The sequence below is a fragment of the Colias philodice genome, chromosome 19 (assembly GCF_061535455.1).
Source record: "Colias philodice isolate Cphi_HAF_F1 chromosome 19, ilColPhil1 Martin Lab GWU primary, whole genome shotgun sequence".
NCBI lineage: Eukaryota > Metazoa > Arthropoda > Insecta > Lepidoptera > Pieridae > Colias > Colias philodice.
In genome coordinates this window covers 2,086,792-2,093,366 of record NC_143104.1, presented here as the reverse complement: position 1 = coordinate 2,093,366, position 6,575 = coordinate 2,086,792, and positions in this window count along the sequence as shown.

The window sequence follows — 6,575 nt, the reverse complement described above, 5'->3', positions numbered from 1 at the left end:
TTGTTCGTTGTTCGTTGTTCGTTGTTCGTTGTTCGTTGTTCGTTGTTCGTTGTTCGTTGTTCGTTGTTCGTTGTTCGTTGTTCGTTGTTCGTTGTTCGTTGTTCGTTGTTCGTTGTTCGTTGTTCGTTGTTCGTTGTTCGTTGTTCGTTGTTCGGTGTTTGGTGTTTGGTGTTTGCAAACCGGTTTCAAAATTAACTCTACTTCCGGTTTCTATTTTGTTGCTGGCTCTGTACTCTGTGCCGCTGAACGATGTGAGGAGCAACAAATTTTTTTTTTATGTTTCACTACCGAAAATCGACAGTTAAGCTGGCGTGGACGATTTTCTAGCAAACCGGTTTCAAAATTAACTCGAGATCTACTTCCGGTTTCTATTTTGTTGACACTGTGCCGGTGAACGATGTGAGGAGCAACAAATTTTTTTTATGTTTCACTACCGAAAATCGACAGTTAAGCTGGCGTGGACGATTTTCTAGCAAACTGGTTTCAAAATTAACTCTACTTCCGGTTTCTATTTTGTTGCTGGCACTGTACACTGTGCCAGTGAACGATTTGAGGAGCAACAAATTTTTTTTTATGTTTCACTACCGAAAATCGACAGTTAAGCTGGCGTGGACGATTTTCTAGCAAATCGGTTTCAAAATTAACTCTACTTCCGGTTTCTATTTTGTTGCTGGCTCTGTACACTGTGCCAGTGAATGATGTGAGGAGCAACAAATTTTTATTATGTTTCACTACCGAAAATCGACAGTTAAGCTGGCGTGGACGATTTTCTAGCAAACTGGTTTCAAAATTAACTCTACTTCCGTTTTCTATTTTGTTGCTGGCTCTGTACACTGTGCCAGTGAACGATGTGAGGAGCAACAATTTTTTTTTTTTATGTTTCACTACCGAAAATCGACAGTTAAGCTGGCGTGGACGATTTTCTAGCAAACTGGTTTCAAAATTAACTCTTCTTCCGGTTTCTATTTTGTTGCTGGCTCTGTACACTGTGCCAGTGAACGATGTGAGGAGCAACAAATTTTTTTTTATGTTTCACTACCGAAAATCGACAATTAAGTTGACGTGGCCTGTGTTATTTTTGGCGCCAATGAAAAAAATTCAAAATTTTCACTATTTTTATGCAGCAACAAATTAGCAACAAATTCACCTGCATTTTTTGCAACGATCCATCGCTTTTTCCAATTTCTTCACGCTACCTTAACGTTAAGCTAGAACTGTTGCTGATTTTCAGCGAACGGTTTGAGCAACAAAATCGTTATTATAGCAACTAATTAGCAACAAATAAGCAACAAATTCTGGTGTTGTTTTTTTTTAATTTCGCTAATTTTTCATTGCCAGCTTTACGTACCTCTAAATCCGACTTAGGAAGTAACATATAAACAAGGCTAATCGCATTACCAATATGCATACAATTTCATAACACAATCCATATTGCATCCTGTGAATGGCACAAACTGGCAATTCAATCTGAAGAGCTGGCCATGGTCCAGTCGCTTCGGGTCAAATTCGGAACTTTCCGAAATTCGCTAACTTCAAGCGAAGTTTGGAAGTTAAACGTCTGACCAACGACCGATGCGATATAAGTTATTTATTGATAAGGGTTTTAATCCAATTTTTAGTTTCTAGAGGAGACTTTGGTAGCCTACATGGGGATAGTTTACTGTTTATTATAAACATAAACTGTGTATACATAATGTTTGTATTAAGAATGAATATGAGCGTATGAAGTGCGCTATCTTTATAGAGGTATAACAGTGGTATAACATTTTATCAATTCCTTTTTTGATTTGTTAAAGTTTGAAGTTTGTGACTTTATATATTTTAGTCTTAAAGAAACTCACTCACAATACACTCACTGTGTGTCAATGAACTCACTCACTCAAAATAAACAACGTTAGTACGTGTTAAAAACGAATATTTTTTATACTTAGTAAAAAACAGAAACACAATATTATATTATAGAGTAGTCGAGTGTTTCATGTATGCGTCTTCTATACAAACACTAACACTACACTACACATATTATAGAATTTTTTAAACATTTGGACCTAAGGTTCCAACTTACAATCTACTTTTTTAAGCCCAGTTAACACGCACCGTTATCATTCCGTTGACCCAGCGTAGCCAGTATATATTTCTGTAGCAAATTCATTTTACAGCGGTTCCCAACAAATGTGTTTGTCCTAGGCCCTCCCCCGGGGTATCTTTACGGATTCTAAACCTGTTTCAACAAATGGAGGGCTTGGGACACATCATAAATCAAACGATTTGTCAAGATTAAATTTAGACGTGGTCGGTGCGAGCGTGTCATTTTTGTTTTTCGCAAGATCGGTTATTATATCATGGATCGAAATGGAGAACTGTTTTGACAGTTAAAGAAGGTAGGGAATATAAGTACCTACCTGCTTGTAATATGAAAGATATATTACTAGCATACCGTTAGATCTGTAGATTGTATAGGTTCTCATGTAGCGAGATATCGCTTTTTTAGTTGGTTGAATTACACATAAGTATTTATGGTCTTAAATAAATAAATCCATACTAATATTATAAATGCAAAAGTAACTCTGTCTGTCTGTCTGTTACTCAATCACGCCTGAACTACTGAACCAATTTGCATGAAATTTGGTATAGATATATTTTGATACCCGAGAAAGGACATAGGACAGGTTTTATCCCGGAAATCCTACGGGAACGGGTTTTTCTCTGAAAACGCGGGCGAAGCCGCGGGCGGAAAGCTAGTAATAAATAAATAAATAAAACCTTTATTAACAATCTAAATGTTACATTTCTTCTTAAAAACTACTTAAGTATTATTGAACATGTTAGTTTATGAAAGCAACATCATATTAAAATGTTATTTTTTGCATTAGACACCGGTTTTATGATTGTCTTGCTCTTTGGCATAGGCCTCCCCAAGAATTCTCCACATCGATCTATTTCTTGCTATCCTCGTCCAGCATGGTCCTGCCACCTCCTTTATATCATCCTCCCATCTTCGATATTGCCTTCCTTTACTTCTTTTATTGTATCTAGGGCACCATTCCGTCACCTCCCTCGTCCACTTTTCTATCTTACTTCTTGTTAAATGTCCTGCCCATTTCCATTTCAGCTGTTTGATTCGGTACTTTATATCAATAACTTTAGTTTGATTATGGTCTTACCACTAAACAATTTAAACACAGTCTAACTTTAAACCAGGGATCTGTCACTTTAATAGTTGTCTATGTGAAATACGTCAAAACCAGATTAAAGAGAACCCGCGCTTAAAGTTAAGCCCTGTCTAAAGTTTTTTGTGGTAAGACAGTTATTTTTTATCTGTCGGTAAATGTGTGCGTATGTTGGTATTGTTTTTAATATCTATGATAAACTCATGTTTCTTTATATGTATGAGCATACGTTTTGAATTATAAAAATACTTTCTTTGAAATTCAAGACGGACAGAATACATAATAAATCTTGTTTTAAAACCGTTGTTTTGACTGTAATCCGTTGAATTCAAGAGCGGATTTGTGTGATTTATTCGTAATATTATTTTACCTGACGTTCTGAGCATTTTACAGCAGACAGACTGATTAAATGCTATTCATATTATATGCTTTTTTATCTTAATTCCAGAATGATAAATTATGTAAAGGAAATCGTCTGTTAGGGTTAATAATATAATATGGAAGCTACTTTTCATATAATACCACGTGGAAATTGTAAAGAATATAATGTTATGTTATGAACACGTTTTAATGTTATTCGTATGTAATATCAAGGTAGTAAGCACAAATACTGACCTGTGGAATGTGAAAATTAGGCAATCTGCTATCAATTTTTTTGTTAAATTAGTACTTATCAGTATTTCCTGCGATAATCCCGTTAAAACAAACTTTTCACCTTTATTTTGTACTCATTTGTTAATACAATACCTATTTTTTTTTTCTTAAGGTTATCAAAAGCAAAACGTACTTTATTAAAAGTACCAAAATCCCAAAACTAAATCGGCAAACATCAGCCCCACCTAATCCAGGATCTCATAAAAATAACAAATGTAACATCAACTCAAAAGCGACACTATATTTGTATTCGTCGCACGATCATGGATCACAACAGATTGGTCTATTATGCCCCTTAGGCTGCGTTTCCACCGGAGCTGTGCGAGGGAATGTGTCGTGCGAGGATGCTGTGAAAATGTGTGGGGGTTTCCACTAAAGCTGTGCGAGGAGGTGTTGCGAACCTGTGAAACATCTTCTTTTGCTCAAAATTATATAACTAATAAACATATCTCACACACATACCTCGCTTGTTTGGTATGCGCAAAAATCTAGCACCGCTGACCCGTTTCCACCAGAGCTGTGCTGACCGAGGTGAGGTATATGAAGCGATACTATTGCTTCTTTACAAAGACACACGTCCTCACACATCTCTGGTGGATACGCACCCTTATGCCACAATGTAGAAATTTCTGCGTCAGCGTTCAAAAGGTTTTACGTCATATTTCTATCATGAGTAGAAATCAATAAGGGCATGATGCAATTTGACAGTAAGCCTGTGATGTATTCTTTTATGCTGGTACGTTTTATGGTGGAAAAGGATCTTGATGAAGTGAACTTCAGGGCATATATTTTTTGATGGAACTTCTAACGCTTGTGTATGAATGGGTGTAGCCACGATGGCCGGTAGTTCCTGAGATTAGCGCGTTCAAACAAACAAACTCTTCAGCTTTATAATATTTGTATAGATTGTTTCCCCACCCTAAGCCATAGGCTGGGCGAAAGGACGAAGCTGCGGGCGGAAAGCTGGTCTATTTCATATCGAAAAAAAAATGAATTTGTTTCGAAGACAGCATAATAGTAATATTGTAATACTGTGATAATAGTTAGAAAATTACAGACTATTTCAACTATGCTATATACAGTCGAATCAGTTAGTACTTTTTATTGTGTTTTATTATATTAAATTGACCAACAAATTACTTCAATTATCAACACTCCTAATAAAGTTATTTATCCTACGGGGTAAAAAATTCCCCCTAATATAACACATTGTCCCATCTCAATAGAATTTACTCCATCCCTGGAGGGTTAAAATAGTTAACCGTAACCTTTTTATCAACATACATATTTGTTAAGGTGTAACTGAATTCTTTGCGGGGTCAAACTACTTTCTTTGATGCGAGTCAACTGTGACACAATTCAATTTCCTATACTGTATTCTTGTAAAGTTTACATTGTTTACCATTTTATTATTATAACTTTCTTAATTTGTAGTGTAAGGAAATTTATGTTTTGTTTAGTAAAACTTTATAATATTACAGTGCAGTTTAATAAAAAGAATTTTGAAGTCTTTATCGGGGTTGGAAAAAAATTATGTGTAACATTTTTTCGACGCGTGACATTTTCACGTTACGCGCCATCTTTTTCTTATCCCTACCATGCGTGATTCGACTTATTTCTGTAAAGTTGCATATAGTAAATTATTTTTTGAAAAAATAAGGTCATAAAGAAGTTTCACTTCTTACGTCTGTACACTAGTACACGCACACACTTTTATATATACAGGGTGGAAGGTTAAGATGGGGCATGAAGGGCAGGTACCTTAACCGTTGTAGCTACATGAAAACGTTCTTAAGAGACTATCCTTAAATTCTTGAGAAATTTTAATCGACATTCACAGATTTTTGAAAAAATGTACGGTCAGCAAGGAAATCGGCAGTTTTCAAAAAAATTTTTTTTGATGCCAATCGATCCAGTTTCTCATGGGGATCAAAACACTCTAAAAGACCAACTGAGGTATGAGTACTAGAAAAGTCAGAAATCGCGAAAAACTATTTTCATTCATGAACAAGTAAAAAGACAAAGGCACAGCAACATAACATGCCAGCGACGCGGGGGCGTGAGCGGGCGGTGGCTGGCAGCTCGTGCACGAGATGAAAAATTATTTAAATTTGAATATCGAACGAACACGTCACATTTTTATGGCTTATGTAAACAATAACACATAGAAAACAAAAGTTACCAGAAGTCACTCTGTCTTCACTAAAAATGTCCTTAAATAATTTAGAACGTTTAGATCTGTTAGAGGCTTACTTTTTAAATAATAAAAACCCAACAGTTGCATTGGAATGGTACAGGAATAAATTCCCAATGCGACATGTACCGACGCGAAAGGTAATTGCGAATCTTGTACAAAATCTAGCAGAAAGTGGCTCATTTAAGAAAAGCTTGACACGTCCGCGTCGTTCACGCGTATTGAACGAGAATACGGTGATAGCAATTTTGGCACTAATTGTGGAAGCATATCCCGAAATTTCTTCAAAACAAGTTGCCGTTGAAGTTGGTTGTTCGCACTGGATAGTTTTAAAAAAATGGAAGAAATACGGCTACAAATGCTACCGCCATGGGCGATTAGTCCAAGCATTGCAATCTGGGGACTATGCACGCAGAGTTGCATTTTGCAGATGGTTACGGGGCAAATTTAGTAGAGATAATGATTTTATGAGTTTTCTATTAGCGCATCTTTTGTTGAATCACTTATTTTCTTAGTGAATGTGTGGAAATAGTTTTTCGCGATTTCTGACTTTTCTA